This window comes from Micrasema longulum, unplaced genomic scaffold, assembly GCF_059751315.1.
Source record: "Micrasema longulum isolate JH-2025_06_02 unplaced genomic scaffold, ASM5975131v1 h1tg000127l, whole genome shotgun sequence".
Taxonomy (NCBI): Eukaryota; Metazoa; Arthropoda; class Insecta; order Trichoptera; family Brachycentridae; genus Micrasema; species Micrasema longulum.
Genome location: NW_028277333.1, coordinates 1,821,984 through 1,845,462, shown reverse-complemented (window position 1 = coordinate 1,845,462; position 23,479 = coordinate 1,821,984). Strand labels below are relative to the sequence as shown.

At 31.8% G+C, this 23,479-nt stretch overlaps 1 protein-coding gene and 1 long non-coding RNA gene across 3 annotated transcripts in view; one reads left to right on the top strand and one right to left on the bottom strand.

Moving 5' to 3' along the window:
* Positions 1 to 23,479, bottom strand: part of Evi5 (ecotropic viral integration site 5) — a 142,261-nt gene that overhangs the window by 104,580 nt on the left and 14,202 nt on the right. The gene's annotated exons all lie outside the window — the stretch shown is intronic.
* LOC148284372 (uncharacterized) lies at positions 13,772 to 15,484 on the top strand. Its single transcript, XR_015825011.1, has 2 exons — positions 13,772 to 15,127; positions 15,247 to 15,484. It is a non-coding gene; the product is annotated as an uncharacterized LOC148284372 (long non-coding RNA).

The following is a 23,479-nucleotide window of genomic DNA, read 5'->3' as shown; positions in this document are numbered from 1 at the left end:
TTTGCAAAAACGTTAGAGATGGGACAAATTGATCGAATAAAAAAATTATTCATGTGATGTTGTTCGTGAAAAAAGTATAAATGTCTCATTTTTTGGTAAATAATTGTGTTAAACACACAATAATAGGCTTGTTTTTTGGTTTATTTTATTAATTTTCGGAAACAGAATTTTATGATTGCATGAAATAACTGATAAAATCGATTTGATCAGTGATCAGTAATTTCCCATCACTAATGAAATTAGTTTGACAGCTGTCATTCTAATCAAGCTATATTTTAAGGACTAAAGTATTATATTAAAAGCGGTAAGGCGTGTAAAATAAATAAAAACTATAAATATATATATTTAGTGGCTACTGCCAAGTTAAAATCCATGTGTACCGGTTAAAGCATTTGCCTGCCATGAAATCAATAAAGATAATTATAATAAAATAAAAATCAATTAACCCTATTTTACTCTTCCGTGTGGATTTTTATAATAGTATGAAATCGGCAGATCTTAGAGAAAGACTCCGCCAAAAGTACCTCAAAAGCGGGGATATTAATTAGATCTCGCATGGCCAGTTCAAAAACTGGACGAAATTAGTGGGTGAGAAGATGCAGCTGTTTGCGACTAAACAATCCCGGGGACTGATAGAAGACCTACAAATATAGAAACGGATTACCTTAACTAGGTTTATAGTTTGGTTTCAAGGCTTACCTACCTATAACGCGAAACTTTATTACATATTTATTTCCACGATAGCCTAGAGCTTTTGACTTATCTGTATCCTGTGTGCTATTAATTAAGAATAAATACACACATTAAGGCTTTAGTCTGATAAAAAGTAGGCAAATCATACGATTTTGCCATGCTAAAAAGCCGTTCTATTTTAAAATAAGGAAGATCAGATCTACGGGAAATTTGATATTAAAAATGTATTCTTAAGCTAGGGTTTCCTAGGACAGCGGTGCCCGTATTTTAACGGCCGTAGTGAACGATGATGCAGTGGACAGCCGTCGTAGAGGTGAATAGAGTGTGGTTTTCTAGGAAAACGGTGTTATCAACACCATTTAACACCGTTTTCCTAGGAAACCACTCTCTAATCACTTTTACGATGGCTGTCCACTGCATCACCGTTCACTACGGCCGTTAAAATACGGGCACCGCTGTCCTAGGAAACCCTAGCTTTACGCGCGGTAAAAATGCAGCATTCAATTGAACGGCGAAGTTTCACTGAAAATGGAGTTTCTTTCGAATCAACCAATGATAAGAGAGTTGTGATAAATGTCCAGTTTACGGTTAGTCAACTGACGAATCAGCCGAACTCGTCGAGTAGAAGGGGAAAAGAACTTGAGACGTCACACGCGAGGTAATTAAAAAAATACGAAACTTAAAAAAACTATAGCGCTGTTAATACGATACACGAAAATTGAAAAAAAAATATTTTGGCTTAGTTTAATAGTCTCTTACCAAAAAAATATATAATAAAACCAGTGAGCTTCCTCATTATTGATTTTTTTTAAACTATTATTGAAGGCATAATCAAACCCAAAAAAAAGTCCTAAATAAATCATTTGTGTCCTTATTTACAAAAAAACATCTTTTCAACCAGCTAATAGCAGGCAAGCCAACGCTCGGGCGAGACAAAGTCTGTCGGGTCCGCTAGTAAAAAAAATAAAGAATTCTACATTTAATCAGCAATATGGTACAACCACTGAATAGATATGTCGTAATGAAACATTCTTTTTCATACAATTTTTTCTCTGTTTTTGATGTGTATTATTATTATCCTATCTTTTTCTGAAATTAATGTATCAAATATTTTTGTGTACCAGATATTATATTATTATCTTATATATACTTACGATTTACTAATTTTTATTATTTGTTTTTAACAATAATTTGTTAATATCATTTTTTTATACGTATAAGTAAATAATATATTTTTTTTATTAAACTCTTTACAAGTTATTTACAATTCGCTTTTTAATTCAATTACTTTTTTTATATCCATATATTTTTCTCTTTTTTACTATGTAAAGTTTCACTTTTTTTGCATGGCTGTATGCTTTTTATCGTTTCTACATGTATACAAAAAAAACGTTGTTTATTTTTAAAATTATTACTTACTATGTTTGTACGTACTTAAATAAATAATACACGGTTAGACCATGTCATATTTCACGTTGTTTATAGTATTTTATTTTAAGAAAAAATAATCTTGTAGTTTTCCCAAATATTTCAATTTTGGTGGCCATTTTCAACGAGTTATAAATATTTTACTATTAAAAAATGGAAACCAAGTTGAGGTAGAGTGGGGTTCAAACCGCAGAACTCTGAGTCCGCAACACTAGCCACGGTGCCACAACCCGAATTTCGAATTATATACTCTATTAAATTAAATTAGTGTTCATTACTTTTATAAATATTCAATGTTTCAAATGAGTTAAGATTTTTATTCATATTTATACTCGTATCATCATTCTATGTCCGCTCCCTAGTTGGAGCATAAGGTGTCCACGAAGATCATCCAGGCATCTCTATCAGCTACCAGCTCCTTCGCGTCCTGTAGTTTTGACTTAAACTGCCGACGAATAGTCAGCAGTGGATGTCCAGGACGTCGAGAGTCGAGAACCTTATTTATTTATATTTTTACATTGTTTGTATTTTTTTTATACAGAATAATGTTCCCTCACGGGGTGTCACGTGCCGAGGGAAACATTTTTTAAAAAGGTGAAATATGCCTTAAATTAGCTATTTAACAAAGTTAACATAATAATAACAACAAAAAAACGTAATTAATCCAATTAACCTAATTATCATTAACATAATAAACTAAGCTTATGCAGTGTTAAGTAGGCAATCGTGGTTAAGACTCTCAGGAGGCATCCGCAGCACATGGCCAAACCAACTGTATCGCTTCTGCGTGATGACAGTTGACACCGGAGTTTGCAGTGTCCGTTCTCTTATTTTTTCATTGCTTACAAAGTCAAACCACGCCCAAGATTCTTCTGAGATATGTTATCTCGAAACTTAAAATTTTGCTGTTATAGGCCCTAATGAGGTTCTACGATTCTACGCATCCGTGGAGGAGAATAAGTGTTATGCAGGCGTTAAATAGGCGGCATTTGGTTTTTACTAAGTAAAATCAAATCTTCAGTCAGCCTTCTTACGTTGAATGTGGCGCCTAGCCGCACACCCAGTTTTTTTGAAAACTAAACTAAACTTAAACTCTCGACCCTTTCGAAAACTTCGTTGGACAGAATCAAGAGATTTTGGGTATCAAGGCATGAAGTGTTGTATAGTACATGGGTTTTTGCAATATACAGTGGCCTAAATACCTCTGACTGAATCGTAATTATAGCCGGATCATCGGCATACTCTAAGTAGCAGATTTTTTTGCAAGGAGATGGATATTCCTCGATCTAGTGGAATTGACTTCCTTAGGATGAAGTCCGTGAGAATCATAAATAGGAACGGTGCAAGAACGCAACCTTGACGAACTCTGGTGGCAACCTCAAACCAATCGGTGACAACATCGTTGATTTTGAATCAGCATTCGCTACTCTAATGGAGGGCATTAATAAGTTCAACTAGTTTTAAAGGCAACCCATATGATTCTCGTATTTTCCAGACTGTAGATCTGTGCGGACTATCAAACGCTTTTTCATAATATACGAAGCATGTAGCCAAACAACTACTTAGTTCTTTGTTCTCCTGTACACATTTCTACTATACACACTCATTAAAGTATTTTTTAAATTATGGTCCAAATTACCCATACAATAGAGACTTAATATTTGTGGATGTAGTTAAGGGTTACATACTTAGACTTGATGAATCTACTTAAATTTAATCTAAATTTTAAGAGATGTAATGTGCCGATTAAATATAATTATATTTTAGTAATATAAAACTTTTAAGTACATTATTTTATTTACTTTATTTTTGCAATGACGTGATTTTTTTTAACAGCGTTATAAAATGGCAAAATTGTATAATTTCCTTAATTTTTATCACACTAAATTTATGGTAATGACTTTCAATACAATGTGGAATAAAGAAAGGACATTGAAGATTACGAATTTATGAAATAAGTTTGTACGGGAGAGTAGGTCGAGGACGGTCACGAAAACTTTGACTTGATTTAATCTACTGTTTATAGAAAAGACATACATACAGGGTGTTCATTAAACAGGGTGTTCATTAAACCCTGTCACATCTAAAACCACGATGATCAGTATGAGCAAGAAGACATATTGGCATATTAAAATATTTTTTTAGAACAAATTAAATTTAAAAAAATAAAATATCAAAGAAAGCAAATGGTTGCTTACTTCTGCAGGGGAGAAACGGGGAGGGGGATAGGGGAGTCTGATACTGCGCCGCGCTCCCCCCACTTCTCCCCTGCAGAAGTAAGCAACCATTTGTTTTTTTTTAATATTTTATTTTTGAAAATTTTCTTTGTTCTAAATATTTTTTTAAATATGCTAATATGTTTTCTTGCCCATTCTGATCATTGTGGTTTCGGATGTGACAGGGTTTAAAGAACACCTGTATATTATATAATAATATATCTAAGATTATTTGTATTTTAAATATCAACTTTGGAGCTATTTTCAAACGAAATGAGTAAGTAAATTTTTGAGCTTGGAAAATCACAAAGCTCGTGATTAAAATATTGGTTTTATTTTATTTGCAAATATGTAGTCGGAAATAGTTTAGTTGTAGGGCAGAGTTCGAAACTTGGGCCTTTGATCCCTAAGTTTGCAACGCTCCAACCGTGGAATCATTCTATTACTTTTTTAATGTTTCTGTTTCATATTCGCGATGACACATTTTTTTAAATAACTGCGTCGTCTATCCTCTATCTATCTTCTACCGATGACAAAATGCAGAGCTTATAAATTATTTATTTGTTTATTGTATATACGACCTAAGCCAACAACAGTTACATGAAGAAACATATGTACGAGAAACTGAACAAAAATAGCATAAAACGTAGCAAAGACAAACGAGGGCAGTAAAATAATGGTATATACATTCATAAAGACGATAAACATATAAGACTTAGAGCTAAACCATGCCAATCCATCTTCATCCCACACTGTTTTAGTGGCAAAGAGATCTACGTAAAACCGGAAGATCTATCCCAAAGAATTCCAAGTTGTGTGACAAATTGACTAATCTACACATTCTGTGCATTAGGGCATAAAAACAAAAGTTGCTCTTAGAAGATTTAATACATAGCAGTTTTTTTACTTCTGGTGACATGGTTGGGAACATGAAAATAAATTAATTGCAACAGAGATAGGACATCCCTTACAGCATTAAGAATTTTGAAAATGCATACAAAATCCATCTCAGTTCTACGAATAATAACGAATTGTTGACATACAATAAATAAATAACAAGATTGGCCGATTTGACGATTTTATACTTGCTAAAGGTTCTGAACTGCGATTTTTAATAGGACGTAGGTGCTACGTATTGACGCGACGCCGACGCACAATGGACCGTCCATAAGACATATATATATATAAAGATCCTGACGTCATACCACATTATTTTTATAATAATAACGGTGACTTACAGTCAAACTTTTATAAACTATCAATACTTTAAAATTATGATTCCAATTCATTATATTTTTTCATTGGAAATTAGCTCACTGGGAAACATTTGATTAGTACTATCAGTGAGTCATTCCCGTAACGAATTGTCTTATCATCAGCGCTTAGAAATTTTGTGTTTGTTATAATTGTGCTGTAATGGATATCTAAAAACATGGTATTTACTTAATTTTTTAATTTATTTTCATTTATAAAACCGTTTATTTTAATATTTAGGTGCGTGCTATAGAGGGCTTATTTTGCGTTTTTTTTATTTTCTTATTCTCTGACTTTTTGTAAGCTTTTACGTTAGACGCCACATAATGCTATTATCGAGACCAACTGAAATAACCATTCTTATCCTTTTTTGACCTGAGTAAAAAACAAAGTTAATTGAATTGCAAACTCGACCAGTGGCCATTTTAAAACAAATCCTTGTTATCAATAATATTATTAAAAAGTCAGTGCCCGAGAGCTATCCACAATATTAGTTTAAAACTTTATATTATCACAGCGCCAGTTATATTGAAGGTTTGTACATTTTTAAAATGCATTTATTTTATTTCCGCAGTTTGCATATTAGAAATAAAAATTTATTAAAATCATCACGTTACATGGCGTAATATTGCATTTATTTTTTTAGATTGAACAATCACGGAATACAATATGAAGATTTTAAAACGGACACAGAATATCATATGAAGATATCGTAAACATACACGAGCAAATTGAAACAGGCGATATTTATTATATGGATTATTAAATAATCGGATCCTTTAATCTCTACATTATTTTTTAATAAAAGATAAATACTTGAGTTCTTATTATTTAATCAAATATATTTTTTAATTCAGACCATTTCCTAAAAGTCGTAAATAACTTGTGCTGGAAAAATGGAAATTGAGTTGTTATAGATTGGGATTTGAACCTCGGACCTTCGGTCCGTGAGTCCACAATGCTACCACGGAACCACACCCAGTTCATACAAACAAAAAACATCTGTTATTAAATTCGTATCAGATCCATTTCCACCGGTGACATCATCTTTGTCATCCCAGGAATCCGTCGTTTCCCATAAATTTAATAGTACATCGGAGTATATTTTTTAAACCATCTAATGAAATACAATAGTGAAAATTATTAACAGAACATGATTTTATCTTCTTTTTCATTTTCCAGCCTCATAAATATTTTTATTATTGTTTCCAACACGTTTTAATATTATTCTAACAAATGAAACAGTCATTAAAAATAATTCAAACATAATAAATTTCACAAAAAACCAAAACTCTTTGGTTTTAAATTTCTTCTTAATAAAATGGCTGTTTAACTCCCTGTGCACGGCCATGTAGATCTGAATATCCAAATTTAGCTGCGACATGACTAAAATTGTTACAATCCTCTATAAGCTTAAATAGTCGCAATTTTTTTAACATTTTTAAATAATGAAAAAATATTATCAGGGTATGCCAATAAATTGTAGTGCATTCACGCTTATACATTACAAAGACATATCGTGAGTATTTTACGAAAAAGCTCTAAGTTAAACTTACTACTTCTGAGATTATTGAAGTTCAATGTTTGTAACGAAGTAACTTTTTTTTATACTAAACATTACTAAGCCAAGTTGAAAAAATGGTAAATTTATCTATTTACAACATTTTATTCAATAGTTTAATAAATAATAACTGAACTTTCAGAATATTTTTTTCAAAATAATAGTGGATTGACATGACTTAGTGCATTTTCGCTGATACATAATACCACAGTAAGGAATTCAAATTGAAGTAACATTGTGGGCCATTCCTTTTTTAAATTTTATTATTATTATGTAGTTACAGTACAAACCGAATATAATATGACACAACAAGCTTATAAGGAAACTAATTTATACAGAGAGAGACATAAGTTTTTCAAAGAAAATAAAATAGGCAGAACAGACAAACTCATACTCATGACTCAAAAAAATATAAAGTGAGAAAATATAGAAAACTATTAGTCAGGTACAGAGCGAAATCGAACTTATTTGCCAGTGATTCGGCTCATCTAATATTTTTGTTGAAAACAGTAAACTGCGTGGTAAAGGTGAGCATTTTTATGATTGCCTGAGTAATGGGACCTTAAGTTTGCCTCGGGATCCTGGCTATGACTCATTGCTGCTGGCGAACTAATCCACTAATGTATTTGGTATTTTGCCACTTTGTGTATGTCTCCTTCACGACTTTTGTAGCCATAAACCAGAGCCAAAGTGTGGTTTCAATATCTCATTCAGCGGGATTAACTTTTTGGAAAATATTTTGTTGTGTGTGATGAACGCATTACATTTAAACGAATGCAATTGGTCGATTTATCTTATCATAGATAAATAAATTTATTGACAAGCCAGGAATTTCGTGAAGAGGTCTCACGGTGACAGAATACAACTAATTACGAGGGTATCTAAATTAACTCGTTCTGAAAACAATCTAGGGCGTTGGTCTATCCCATCCTGGATTTTCCTTTTCCGACAAGCATTCGCATGATAACCATAAACACCACAGTTATTACACTCTATTATTTCAATCTTCTCTTGGAATTCATTACGGCAGGAGCGGTTTACTTCATCAACTTTTTCTACAACACTTTCTTGTACATTTTCTTCAACTAAACGGGCCTTGTTTAGTAAATCAGCGAATGTATCGACTCGCGGGGTGTACGGTTTCGTAACTTAACATTTAGCTGACCGTATATGAGGTCAATCTGTACCTTCTCTGGATGAACTGGTGGATGTAATTCTGCTAGTAGCATTATCTTCTTACTTAATAAAACGTCCGTTGAAGTTGACGCGTCCTGTTTATCAGCAAAGATTTCCCCGTAAACCTGGTTTTTTGGGCGCAAACGCGTGTATCAGGAGGTTTGAGGCTGATACATGGGAAAAAAAATCGTGGTACCCGTTTTGGCCGCAAGTTACACAATTCAATAGTATACGGTAGATAAAAAAAGTTTAAGGTACATATTACAACACTGTGGTTACATACAATGAACACGCTTATATATTGTGTAAAAAATTAGAAAAATGTTTTCTTTTTTTCAAAAAAAGGATCTTTAATTGTACATTGAACAAAAAAAACAAAATCTAATTGTACGAAGTTAAAGCGAAAAAACTGTTTTTTTAAATATTAAAAATAACAATCCAAAAAACATAATATAATATACTCGTAAATTCACAAAAATATACAAACTTCTACTTAATTCTGTTATTCAAATATCGTAACTATTCGCAGCACTTATTTCAAATAGCCTTTGTATCCCGCCAAGTACAAACGGGAAAAGTGACGGGTACTTCGCAGAGGGAAAAATATTTTCAATCAAAAGGAATTTTAGTCATAAATTTGTATTACAGCAAATAAACTACCCCTTTTCATACGGAAATATGTAAGGTAAAAGAATACTTTCTTAGTGCAGGGAGATATGTAATAATACATTCATTCAGTAATTACAGAAATTAGCATTATGTTAAATCAAGGCAAATTTTAACCCCTTAACTTCCAGAACGAAGATAGATACGAGTAAAAAAGTAAAACATTGGTTTTATAAGTTTCATCGTCATCCCCTAATCCGCACCTGATGGAGCATAGGGCACAGCATTAGAAAAGCATATGCAGTAATTCGATCATGTGTTACAAGAAGGTAAGACGATCAATCTTACGCTTCAGGCGACAGTGAAATATTAGTGTAAAACCACCATACAGACAAATATTTCATGTTGGTGGATTTTTCTCCGCTTGATTTAATTGTTCAGGATTTTTAGCTTAGAGTGGCCATCAAGTCGAAAACACTCGTCCAAGATTCTGGTTCTATTTCACACATATAAATGTATTCATTATTCGCCCGGGCACAGGTAAAATGTTATTTTAATCACCATGAAAATAATTAACTAACATTAAAATCACGTAATACACTCTTAGAAAACAAAAACCTAATTTTGTTTCAAGGGGATTTTGCTAACAAAATATTTTATTTTACTATATTTTATTTAAGTACAACTGTCTTATTAGAAACAGATAATAAATTGTTGTGCTGAAATTCGATTGGCGGATGCAAAGTCATTTTTCTCCGTGTCCGGGCAGATGAAAAATACAATATGTGTGTAAAACAGAAAAGAGAACCCTGGACGAGAGTTTTTGACTTGATGGCCGCTCTCAGGTAAAAAAAAATATTAAGGACATCGAATGGAGAAACGTCCGCCTTGTTTAGTAGTGTTATTCACGTTCGCTACCATTCATGAGGTCCTGGGTTCGGCTGTTGCCAGGGAGAAAGTACAATATTTATTTTAAAGTTTGTTTAAATCGAAATATTTTATTGTTCGGGACAGGCATAGCCTACTCACCTTATCTTCATCTAACAGATGATAAAAATACAGTGCATTTGGTTTACCAATAATAAGAGACAATCATAACTTCGTGTCCGTTCCATTGGAACACATCGTGGGCTCAGTGCAATAACTTCAAAATCCGCATTTTTGAGTTTACCACTATAAACACATATTTGTATCCTCCATGAATGATATAGACAAGTCGTGATGGCGACTTGTCCGTTTGTATCCTCCATGAATGCTATCCTCCATGAATGCTACAAACGGACAAGTCGCCATCACGACTTGTCTATATCATTCATGGAGGAAGATACTAATGTGTTTTAAGTTTTGTTTGTTTCTTCCTCTGTGAATGATACAAATAAACAATTCGTGATGCATTCAAATCATATAATGATGGTTTGAATACGACGATATTTGTATCATTCATGAAAGATACAAATACGTGTTTTTAGTTTCCAACTTATCTCCCAAATAATGAGGAAGTGCAGTGCTACAGGAAATTGGATACAAAAAATTTTTTCTTACACGCGTTAAAATTTAGAGCATTTAATGAGGAAGTTCAATGATTTAATTTTTTTATTTGTCGATAAATTATCAAACAAATTGTTTTTTTTTTTTAATATTTCATATGTATCGCATTATCAGCGCTATGAATTTTAAAAGTTTTGTGTATGTTTGAACTTGCGTCTCGTATGATGTCACACGTTCTCTTCGGGAGTTCTGCTGATTGGTGAATTGGCTTCTCGTAAACCGAAAATTTACCACAGCACTCTATCATTTGTTGATTCGGAAAAACTAGGGACGTCGTTCAAAGTAGTGCGTTTTAATTTTTATTATTTTTTCATACATTTTCAAGAAACTTCGCAGTAAAATTTAGTGCTGAAATTTTTTCCGCGCGTAGGAAAACATTTTTTGTATTTAATTTCCCATAGCACTGAACTTATTCATTGTATGGCGAAATTTCTCTAAAATATATGAAAAAATTATTAAAAAATATTTTTACACAAATAAACTACTTTGAACTAAGTCACAAGTTCTTGCTAATCAACCAATCAACTACGGCGTTGGATAGATTTATAGTTTTGTAATTTTAAAATTACAAAACTATAAAAAATCATAGCTTTGATAATACGATACATAAAAAAAAACAAATTTACCTTAGTTTGATAGTATTTTAACAAATATAATATATGTATACATAAAAACCACTGAACTTCCTCATTGAAATGATTTCGGGTAGATATTCGTTTGAGAAAATTACGAAGTAAATACATTATTTTGCCTTCATGTAAGTACCATAGAAAGTAAGATAGCAATAGCGAAAGGGTCAAGGCGAGGTACTGAATAACCAGTTACGTAAGCCGTTAGAGCTGTTTCGTCCGTGTTTCTAATGCATGCGCATATTAGGAAGGTGCCTACTGCGGAAGATGAGTTCACGGCGAGGCGGAGAACGTTCACGCGGCGCACCCGAGTAGAGAAACAATACATATTATGGCTGTATTATGCGGACCGTGAAACTGACCAGATCTAGCAAATTGTGTTTCCAGGGTAATTTGCCGTGTGTCGTTAGCACTCTTTGCCTACGTTTCGAATCGCATGCAGTGCACCATCAGGAATGATGATTATATTCAAATATGATCCGGAGTTTATTTTTAAAAAACAACTTTCGTTCAATTATTCAGAAATGTTTATTTTATCTCCTTCAAAATAATTATCTTTAGAGGCAATACACATATGCCAACGCGTTTTCCAATCCTCATAGCACTTTACGTAGGCCGATTTCAAAATGGCTCTCAGCTCCCACAGCGAGTTTTCTTTTGCCACCTCAATCGACTCAAAATGCTTTCCGCAAAGTGGTAATTTGAGTTTAGGAAACAAGAAAAGGGCGTGCGGAGCCAAATGAGGTGAATACGGTGCATGGGTCGATCAAACGACTTTTACATTGTTTTTGGCCAAATGATCGCGTACAAGAAGAGATGTGTGAGACGGCGCATTACCGGGATACAAAAACCACAAGTAATCTTTCCATAAATTTGGCCTTTTTCGACAAATGTTCTCCCTCAAATGCTTTAATATGCCAAAATAGTATTCCTTATTGATCGCCTGGCCCCTGGGACAAACTTTGAGTCCACAACACAATGATTATCGAAGAAAACAGTCAATATCACCTTGATTTTTGAGAGACTTTGAGGTGGGTTTTTAGGTATGGCTCAGTTGGCAAGCGCCACTCTTAAAATTGTCGACTTGTTTCTACGCCATATATGTAAACCTACGTCTCGTAACTCGTAAAGATGCGCTGAACGGCTGTATTGTCCATAGAAAGCATTTCTTCATAAACAGATCTGCGTTGATCTTTTTGAGGAAAATTAGGCGAAATTCAGCTAAAATTCGCAGAACGCACTAAAGATCGACTTGTTTATGTAGCTGACACAAACAAACTACATAACAGATCGCGGAGCTAAAAATTGACATGTGTCCATGATGTGTCCTATCAACCATATGAAAAAAAATATATCTTGAGCGCTGTTCTTTTAAAATATAAATTCCGCGTCATATTTAAACGTAACAGTATAATAATTATTCCATTTAATGCAGGCCCTGTCGCTGTCCACAAATGATACGTATTCAAAAAGTTAACTTTTTGTATGATTTCATCAAGTTATTATTTAACACGTTGATCGCCGTGTCAGCCACCGGTGGCCGACACCGAGGTATTCCAATGAATCCGTATCGGCCACCGGTGGCTGACACTCTTATCTCCTTAAAAATCTCCCCAAAAATACCTCAAAATAAATTAAATAATTTTCGAGTTTTTCGAGCTTATATTAAATTAAAAACATAAAAACGTAAAAACGTTTTTTAGACATTTTACGAAAATCATATTGGCGATCCATGTGTTAAACATTAATTTACGGGTTATTTATTTAACCCATCACGTAACGTAGACTGAAAATCTCGGGTAGAATGAAATTACGAAAGAAAAAATGAATATAAATCAGGTGGCTACTAAACTGCCGATATGAACAGATATATCTGTACCTTAAAGCTGAAAGGCTGGAAGTCACATTTTTTGCTAAATTGAGTTATGAATGTCATTTTGTTCATACATTCAGATTCTATAAATGCTTAAAACATTGGAGTCCTCTGGTATACCACTACTGAAATAGCTTATTCTAAAACACCAGTAGTGCAGTAATAATACTCATTCTTTCAACAAAATTCAACGGTTTGCTGGTATTAAAGCAGTGGATACCGAATAAATTCCACAATCTTTATAACAAACTACCTCTGACGCAGCGAGGGATTTTGCACAAGATTAAGTCCTATCGTCATAATTTCTTTTGCCGTTAATTTCATTATTTTACTTTGCTTTTTTTCACATACTGTTTACTTTCAATTATTTACTTTTAAGACTGAAAAAGCACACATTATAATAAAACTGTAATTACTTTTTGATATTATTATAAAATACATAATTTACTGCCTTAGAACGGGGAAGCTATCACTAGTTAGGTAGTTTAGATGAACCACCAGCAAAAATAAAAAAAATATTTTTTTACTTTTACTACTTAATAAATTTGTTGTATAAATAATTCATTTTAAATTTGCTGTAAAAAATAAATAAAAATTACTGTTTTATTGCTATTAATATCATGTCCTTAAATTTATATTTACCTGTTATTTCCATAAATAATTAATGTTTCAATTAATAACACATAATTTAATGATTTTGTCTAAAGAAAGTTTTATAAATACATTGTTTTTCATTCATATTTTTATATTTGTTTATATAAATATGGGTATATGCTTTCAATTTCTTTTTTTTTGCTCTTTCAGATATATTAAATTACACATTGTAACAAGTAAACTACGAACTTTTGAATTACTCCTACTTTAACTTCTTAAACATATTTTTATCAACTTATTTTTTTAACCGTTGTACTCGTATAACTGCTACCTATTTTTGTTAATAAACTTAATTATGTATTGTGTATTACATATCCAAATTTGTATTGTAAAAGCCCTATGGGCGTTTAATGTATAAAAATTAAAATAAAATAAACTACATTACTTTTTTACTAAAGTCCGAGGAGGAATTAGGGCGCGGGCCGGGCGATTAGAACAAAAAACATTGAAGTCCCATAGTTATTTGATAGTCCATATATTAAATGTTTTTTTCTTAAATATTCTTATCAAAAGCCTATAAATCCAAAAAAACAGCAATAAATTGTGTTTTTACTTCGAGAGATACATTTGAAACAGTTTGAGAACTTCAAACCCCTCTCCTGAACAATTTAGCAAATGTGACTTCCAGCATTTCAGCTTTAATGTATAGTTATTATGTGCAGAAAGCCATATTCAGCAAGCGAATTGCCCTATTAATTAGTGAAATCTGACTTTCATTGGTACGGCTTGTGGGTGCGTAAAATGTTCAATGGTTTTAAATGGACTGAATTAGTCGAATAGACTGAACAAGTGCGTAAATAAATAAATAAAATAGTTCATGAAATCTAGCTCTAGTATAATTATTTGGAAAATGAGAACTGATATTCCTAAAAACTACACTATATATTTTGATATTGATTATGATTATATTTACGTAATATATACTTCCAGAAATCAGCTTATATAAATGTTTTCCAAGAAACTAGACAAGGAAGCTTTTGCCACAGTGATCGCCAACGTCGGGGACCTGACACGGCACTAGAAGAAGCCCTTAAGCTTGGGTTTCCTAGGAAAACGGTGCCGATATCTTAACGGCCGTACGAACGGTGATGCGGTGAACGGCCGCCGAAACGGTGACTAGAGAGTGGTTTCCTAGGAAAACGTTTTTATATCTGGCGGCCACGGCAGCTTATCTGTCAAAAATATGCCCTAGAATGCGATCTGTCATATTTGTCGTTATTTATGAATAGTTTGTCACAGTTTTATTTAATTTTAAACATTTTCGAAGGCATGCGACCTTCTCGTGCACGAAAATTGTATTAAAAAAAGGGTCAACTCTTTTTAAGATTTTTAAGACAGTGAATTCAAGGAGAAATACTGTTTTTCGAAGGAAAATATGAGGCGCATAATTACTCTAGTAAAACTCGATTTGGAAGGACACAAACGATATGAGAAAATACCAGTAGAACTCCAGGGCCTATTTGCTATTCGGTACTGGGATAGTAATGAGGTATGTAATGAATAATAATTTTGGCAATATGTAAGTATCGTTTCTGTCAATTCATTTGACAATTTTAAATACGTAAATGTTTAATGCCTATAGATATTAACTTTTGATAAATCTTCCAGATTCAAGACGACTCTGCTGATATACACGAATTTAGTCACCAAACTATTTCAACATCAACATCAATTGGCATGAAAAACACCGGACTATATTATAATGAAGCCAGTGTCCAGAACAAATGTAGTTATATCCGGCTTATTTTGTATGAGAGGATTTCTTAAAGTTATAGGTGCAATAGATTTTTTTTTTTTAAATTTATTAATAACAAATTTAAATACAATATTAAATACAATTTTTTTCATTAATCAATTACATATATTTACATTATCGTTTCCCATTACGTAAAAGAAATAAACAATTCTTGTGTACATAATGGGGAGTGACGTCTTATAATAGATTATTTTAGAATAACATAAATAAATTACAAAAAAGATATTAACGATGTTTTCAATCAGTGTTACATAAAGAAGAATTATAGATGTAATTTTTTACTTCTTTCTTAAATATATTGTATTCCTGACTGTACTTTTTATTATCTTTGTTCATTTCATTAAAGAAAAATATTCCTCTGTAAGTATAATGATGTTGTGCAGTAGTTGTGTTTAATTATTTTAATCCATCACAATAGATCTTCACAGGTTGCAGTGACGTCAGGAGTTTGTATACAAGGCCTACTACACAATATCTTTGATATCCGATAATAATGCTATTAACAAAAAAGGCATTTGAATTGTTTCAAACGTATAAAATATTACTCCCTAGTTTACCTCACCCTTTAGATAATAGTAGAACTTTATTTTTCAAATTTGATCCTGTACTTACATTTAATTAAGTGTGTTTGCAATAATTGGATCAATTCAAAATAATCCCCATTTAAATGATTTCACTATAATATTAGACGCTCAATTTCAACATTCGAAATTCATTAATGATCTTGAAAAAAAAACCTTGATCAAATTTGGGCACATGATATCATACAAAGTCCTATATCCAAGCAACATTCTAAAACAAAATGTATCCCTAGAGTTAAAAGTTTTTAATGAGAAAACAATTGGTGGGTTTAAAGTGCGTAGCGCCTAAAAATCCAGAACTGTTTGTAGAACCCGAGAGTACTCTAGATTTTAAAAGTATATTTTGTAGATGGTGGAAGATTGTAAATGGGTAAAGTGTATTTGAATTTCAGAGATTCAACAATCTTCACAAGGATTAGAGAAGATAGTGTAGAACATAAAAATTTTCTAAGAAACATGTCCCTTTGGTTAAAAACTTGGAGACTCTCAATACCTGAGAGTTAGTCTCTAGGTGTACAAAAATTTAAATCCCCCATTACTACATTGGATGCGTTTTCAATGTTGATCCTATATATATTTTCCATGCATAAAGTAGAATATTTACTCTTGAGTAAATTTCAAAACGATAACTTAGAAGCGAGGTTCGGCTGTTATCGTCAAACGAGTGGAGCTTATTATTGTATTATTTATTTGCAAGTCTTAGAGAGTGAGAGAAAGCTTTGATTTAAATGTGCTGTAATATTGCTGGAGTGGAGTGAGGTTTTGGTAGGTATGTGAATATAAGAGTAAGTGTATATGAGTGTGAGGGTGGGTTTGTGGAAAGGGTGAGTGTGTGTTTGATACAAGTGGATAGAAACATCTTAAATTTATAATGTAAAAACAAATATATGATTTATAGTTAATATAATATATGTTTAGTCTCTCTGATTTGATGTTATATGTTAAACTTTTAAATAGTATTCCTTGAGTATGTTGGATTTATAAATAAATATTTGCAATTTGTAAAATATCATAATTACTTATAATCACATCTATATAATAACTAATTTTAGTTTATTTAATCCTGTAATTATTGTTATTAATATCATACTAAATGGGATATGATAAGGTTTGCTGACGATATTGCTATGGTTGCTGAAAGTGAAGAAGAACTGCAAGAGCCCTTACAACTATGGAAAGCATTCTTCAAAATAACTACAGTATGAAGATAAATAAAGACAAAACAAAGCTACTGACTGTAGGCCGAATGCAACACCAGATGAGAGTAGTGATGTCGGGAATACCACTAAAGAACACCAAGGAGTTTCTCTACCTCGGGAGCAAAATAACGTGGGACGGTCGGTCTAAGAGCGAGCTCGACAGCCGTATACATCAAGCTAGACTTGCATTTAATAAAAGGTCCAAAATAAAAGAATCAAATAATATAGACCTAAAACTAAGAATACTCCTAATCAAGACCTATTTATGGAGTATCTTGATGTATGGCTGCGAGACATGGTGCCTATCCGAAAGAGATAAACGGAGACTAGAGGCTTTTGAGATGTGGTCCTATAGAAGACTACTAGGAATTTCCTGGAGAGACCACATTACAAATGAGGAGGTTCTCTAAATAATCGAAGGTGGAAGGCACCTGCTCAGGACCTTGTCCGAAAGGCGAGCAAAATGGATCGGTCATGTAATACGTCAAGAAGGCCTGCATGTGCAATGGAGGGGATGACCGAGGGAACAAATTCTAGGGGATGCCCACGCCGAGAGTACCTGGAGGACCTATTAGAGAACGTGCGCTGCTCATCATATGTTGACTTTAAATGAGCCGCACAAGACAGGGAGGAATGGAGGAGAAGAATGAAAGGAATTGCTGCCAGCCAATCCCAGGATTGAGACCAGAGAAGAAGAAGATCATACTCAAATAATTTTTAAAAATACATTACATAATAATTTATAAAATAAAAGGTGTATATTTTTGATTAAATAAAAATAATATATGCAATAACTACATTTTTATTTGTAACTGATCTTGGTGCGTTCTATTCCTTCACAGGGCCAATTTCTAGTGTTTTGGTGAACAAATCATGATATCCTGTAAACAGAAATAAGAGAAAGAAATATTTTTTTCTTTTATTTACGAAACATTAAGTACTATTACATAGTTTTATAGTATGCAAAATTTTATGTAAATTATGTTTTTAATACCTCTTATGAATATACACATTATTGTTATTCCATTTTGTATTATAATTTTATATGTATTCTTCTCCTTTTTGTAAATCATGAGAAATGGAGTTTATACTCACATAATATATTCTCTATTGCATAATATTTATGTAAATTTAAGATCATAATGAAAAATTCTCAAACGATAACGATACTAAAACGATTTCTTGTTTAGCATTAGGTCTTATACCCATATATATGTAACTCATATAATATTTGTACTTTTATACAAATATGAACCAAACTTTTCTTCTTTAAATATCTCTTTGTAAAACAAAAGAACCAGAATTCACTTTACTTTATGTTTTCTTTAATATTCATTTATGAACTTGTAAATATTATAGTAACAATTTATACTGGAATATCAGAACTTAATATTGCTTACTATATATAAACTCTACAGATTTCTTCTGAAAAATTACAATCATTATACACTTACTTCTTACAGACACCATAATATATACTTATAACTTTCATAAGTAATAATATACATAACTAATTATTCTTTTCTCACTTAAAATTCTTATCTATTTTTTATTTTTTTGTCACATTTAATGTTTATATCTTTTTAATTTATGAAAACTTAATTGGTCTTTTTATGTTAAAAAATTGTTGTTTTCAATACTTATTTTTTATTTTTAAAAAAAAAAGAAATATTTGCGTTCTTATGATTTACCCAAATATTTAATAAAATAAAATAAATAAATAAACTACAAACTGTAAGTTCGAAACCAAAATGTCTTCAGCGTTTAACTAATAATTTATGTACCTCACAACACAGTATTGTATAACTTTTAATTCTTTAGGAATATCATCTGCTCCATATCATACAAGTATATGTCCAACCTCTTTGAATCATAATTAAATTCATTTTATTAGTCTGTCAAAATATAATATAGTATTTTACATAGTAACAACAAATATAAAGAATACATTTGTCATTACAAAGCAGACATTGTTATTAATTCATTATTACTCTATTATAGCTATGTAAGTACTCACCTAGAATTTGCATTCATAACTTACAAACCACAATACATTACTTATATTGACAGGCTGGAGAAAGTACAACATATTTTTTAAAACATTTGTATTTCTGATGCTTTCTTACATTTCGTGAGATTACTTAGCATTAGGTCTTATACGCATATATTATATGTAACTCATATAATATTTGTACTTTTATACAAATATGAACCAAACTTTTCTTCTTTAAATATCTCTTTGTAAAACAAAAGAACCAGAATTCACTTTACTTTACGTTTTCTTTAATATACATATATAAACTTGTAATAATTGTAGTAACAATTTATACTGTAACATCAGAACTTAATATTGCTTACTATATATAAACTGTACAGATTTCTTCTGAAAAATTTCAATTATTATACACTTACTTCTTACAGACACCATAATAGATACTTATAACTTTCATATGTAATAATATACATAACTACAAACTGTAAGTTCGAAACCAAAATGTCTTCAGCGTTTAATTAATAATTTATGTACCCCACAACACAGTATTGTATAACTTTTAACTCTTTAGGAATATCATCTGCTCCCTATCATACAAGTATATGTCCAACCTCTTTGAATCATAATTAAATTCATTTTATTAGTCTGTCAAAATATAATATAGTATTTTACATAGTAACAACAAACATAAAGAATACATTTGTCATTACAAAGCAGACATTGTAATCAATTCATTATTACTCTATTATAGCTATGTAAGTACTCACCTAGAATTTGCATCCATAATTTGGAATCCACAATACATTACTTATATTGACAGGCTGGAGAAAGTACAAAATATTTTTTTAATATATTTGAATTTCTGATGCTCTTTTACATTTCACTTGAAAGACTTTTATTCTTTCTTTTTTCACTGCTGGTTTTATATTTTTAAACTTATTTGAATTACTTTTAGAATAGCATTTAAAAATAATATATTGCTTTTTTTACCATAATATGTTATTATTTTTTTAAGATGTTTTTTTAAATTAACTTAAATTTATTGTCTTTTTTTCTTTAAATATCTCTTTTTACAAAGAGATATTTAAAGAAGAAAAGTTTGGTTCATATTTGTATAAAGAACTAATATTTTATGAGTTATATGTATATATATGAGTATAAGACCTAATGCTAAACACGAAATCATTTTAGTATAGCATACTTGAGGATTTTTCATTATAATCCTAAATTTACATAAATATTATGTAATAGAAAATATATTATGTGAGTATAAACTACATTTCTCATAATCTAAAAAACGGAGAAGGATACATATAAAATTATAATACAAAATGGAATTACAATAATGTGTACATTCATAAGAGGTATTTAAAACATAATTTGCATCCAGGTAAAAATAGTTTGCTCATATTTATTAGTACATTTTTGTTTTTATGATCAGTATTATTCTGGGAAGTGTTCATTTCAGGGGAGTGTCTGCCTTCCTGGAGGTGGATCTGGTGAGTCCGAAGTAAGTACTGCTGTGGGTATGGTGTCATTGGATTTTTCCATCACAATAGTGAAGGTAGATTTCAGAAAGTCTTGTCTCCCGTCTGTTCTACATTGTATGGCCTTCTGGAATGGTCTTCTGTGGCAGTCAGTAAATATAAATACGTGGCTCGTGTTGAGAAGTTCTTTGTGGATAAAGGTGGTGGATGCCTGGTGTTTGTCTGATGTCTGCGAGTCTGAGTCGTAGGTCGTTGACGAATGTCCCCTTGTCCTTGCATGTTGAGGCAGTGAAGAAATCGCTCGGGAGCCTAGTAATTTCTGCTGGCAAACATTTGAGTTCGACTCGCACAGCAAATCTAGTAGTACTATCGGGAGAGTATCTACCCTCTCACTACTCGTATCTTGATCTGCACTTGGGTGAAAATAATTTTGTAGTATGTACTTATTCTGAAAATAAAATTCACAATGAATATACAGGAAAGTTATTGCAACCTACCTTATGTATCTAAATAAGAACTTATTACTGGTGTTTATGGAGTTGCTATACAACTAGTTTGAACTTGTCTCAAATATAAATGGGAGCTCATTTACATACCATATTATTTAATTGAATTCGGTGATAAGAATCCTGGAACAAATGTATTAATAAGTCCCAAGTATGTCTACATTTAATCGTTTTTGTGTGCCATAAGTTTACTCATTAAAAACAATGTTTTGAGTATGTCCAAATGTTTGCAGACAGGCTGGATTTCCTCCCTAGGGAGTTATCTAGATCTAAATTTGTTGCAACAGAGAGGGAAAACATTTTCGAGAAGGGAATATGGAAGTCTAGGCACTTACAGGGCTTATGCTCTGTCATAGGCTGGTTTAAGTAGGCATTTTACACATTGTAACATTCTCCATTCTGCCTATGTTTTAACATCACATTTCCTCAACTCTTCCATCTGTTTTCTTTTGTGAAGTAAAAGAGCTGAAACTTTTATCATTTGGGTGAGATTTATTCGCCTGAACCAATTCACCTACGACAGAAATTCAGTATTCCCTTCTCAAAAATGTTTTCCCTCTCAGTTGTAACAAAAATTGTTTATATTGGTGACTACTCTTTGGTGTTTGTAGCTTTCTAGAATAAATAAATGTAATAATTAATGCAGAAAAAATATTATAGTAATGTTTATACAAGAATTACATTGGTATACTTATTTGTATCCATCGACAAATTTGTTGTATTCATTTCATGTTCAAAGGGCATATTTTATTTAAAATTCATCAAACTAACTCTGTTAAGATTATGTTCCAGGCATTTTTATTGGCTCTTTAATATTCATGGAGAACTCCTTATTTTAAATCACACCCATGTGACTTTTAATCTGAAATGTTGTGTATTATTTCATAAAATGTCAACTTCAAAATAGGTTAGGATTTGGTAAGGTAACCTAGTAAAAAGTTTGATAATGTCCTTACAAGACAAAATGCGTCACATTTTACACCTTTGTAAATAAAAAAAATAAAAGGATAATTGAATCCAATACAAGCATTTTACTTTGGATACCTTACGAAATTTCAATATAGAATTCAACCAATTATCTGCAGACACAATAAATAGGTTAGGATTCCTTGGAATCTATTACGTATAAACAATGTTATAATAAATGTTTTGAATTAGAAAAATAACATTATGATAGATGCTTAGCTTTTTTCTTGTAGTTTATAAACATTTGCTCTGTTATTTTCATATGATTCTATTGTTATTTACATTTTAGTACATACCTGATATTTCAAGCGTTGTCCCGATATTTCTTCACGAACTTTGTTTCAACTCGACTTTTTAATAGTCTTTGCCCTTCCATTACATAAATCGTCATGATTTTTACAAAATTAATCAATATTTCGTCATTTTCAACATTCCGCACCACGTTTGCACTCATTTTGACAGCTAAACGGTCACCGCTTCGCGAGAAAAACCGTTCGAAAACAGTTCGCACCGCTGTGACGGCCGTTCTGCAAATGGCGGCACCGTTGCTTCGACGTTACGTTCACGGTCAACGCTCTCTAGGAAACCAGCGCCATTGATTTACATAGTCAACGTTTTAATGACGTCATCCGCCGTCCCGTGACGGCCGCTTTGTGACGGTACCGCTGTCTTAGGAAACCATAGCTTTACACGATTTTAATCTGCGAGTAGCCACTAAAAAATAAAAACGAATTTAAAAATTATATCAATCCACCCTAATTTTACCGAGTCGTGTGGATTTGGACGATTTTGGACGACGTAAATAATATATGTGTAGAAAAGTAAACAAATAAAATTTTAAAAAATAAAAATAGGCCAAAGGAAAAATACGGATTATCAATAATAATGTAGGTAGGTACCTACTAATACCAACGTAATATGTAAGAGATGGCGGAAACAAACTAAGTAAAATGACATTGAACTAACAATGTTCCTTTCAAGGGTTTTTACTATAAAACTGTTTTCACGCAATTGCAAATTAAGTAACAAAGTTGCCAATTAATATTGCACAAGCAAATAAAGTAATTACTAACAAATTAAGTAATCGAAAACCATGTTTTGTGAACCCAAGTGATCGTACAGTAAGATCCAAAATCAAGAAATCTTATACCTGATAAAATGATAAAGGGAATATGATCACACAGGCCACACAGGGAGTCATTATTAATTTATTATTTACAATAAATCGTTTTTTTTTTCATTTTCATGTCCCGACTTGTTAACAAAAAGCTGACTACAGCGAAAAAAAACATTTTTATTCAGTTTTATAAAAGGTTGGAAATATTTCAGAAAAGGAAAGAAATACGTAAATCG